Source organism: Solanum tuberosum, unplaced genomic scaffold (genome assembly GCF_000226075.1).
Source record: "Solanum tuberosum cultivar DM 1-3 516 R44 unplaced genomic scaffold, SolTub_3.0 scf00011, whole genome shotgun sequence".
NCBI lineage: Eukaryota > Viridiplantae > Streptophyta > Magnoliopsida > Solanales > Solanaceae > Solanum > Solanum tuberosum.
In genome coordinates, this window is record NW_006238938.1 from 15,014 (window position 1) to 15,389 (window position 376).

The window sequence follows — 376 nt, forward strand, 5'->3', positions numbered from 1 at the left end:
GTAGACCTCCTCAGCAGCAGGATTGACTTTTATCTAGTTGGCTAGCCCCTTTCCTCCGGAGCTGCCAGAGTTGGGAGGTTTGTTAACTTTTGTTGTATATATCTTTATGGGTAGGCTGGGGCCCTGTCCCACCAATCTTTACTACTCTTAGAGGCTTGCAGACTAGTGTGTGGGGTTTATAGCTACGTTATAGCCATGCTGGCCTATGTTGTTGGTTTGCGGAAGCTTGTGAGCTGTTTGATGTATTGTATTGATATATACTTGCTTTAATTTTGGTATAGATATCATGGTGGCCTCGACGGCCCAATCAGGACTTATGTACTAGTTGTCTATTTATTTATATGATCTCCTGGGAGTAGCTGTTTCTTTTATAGAT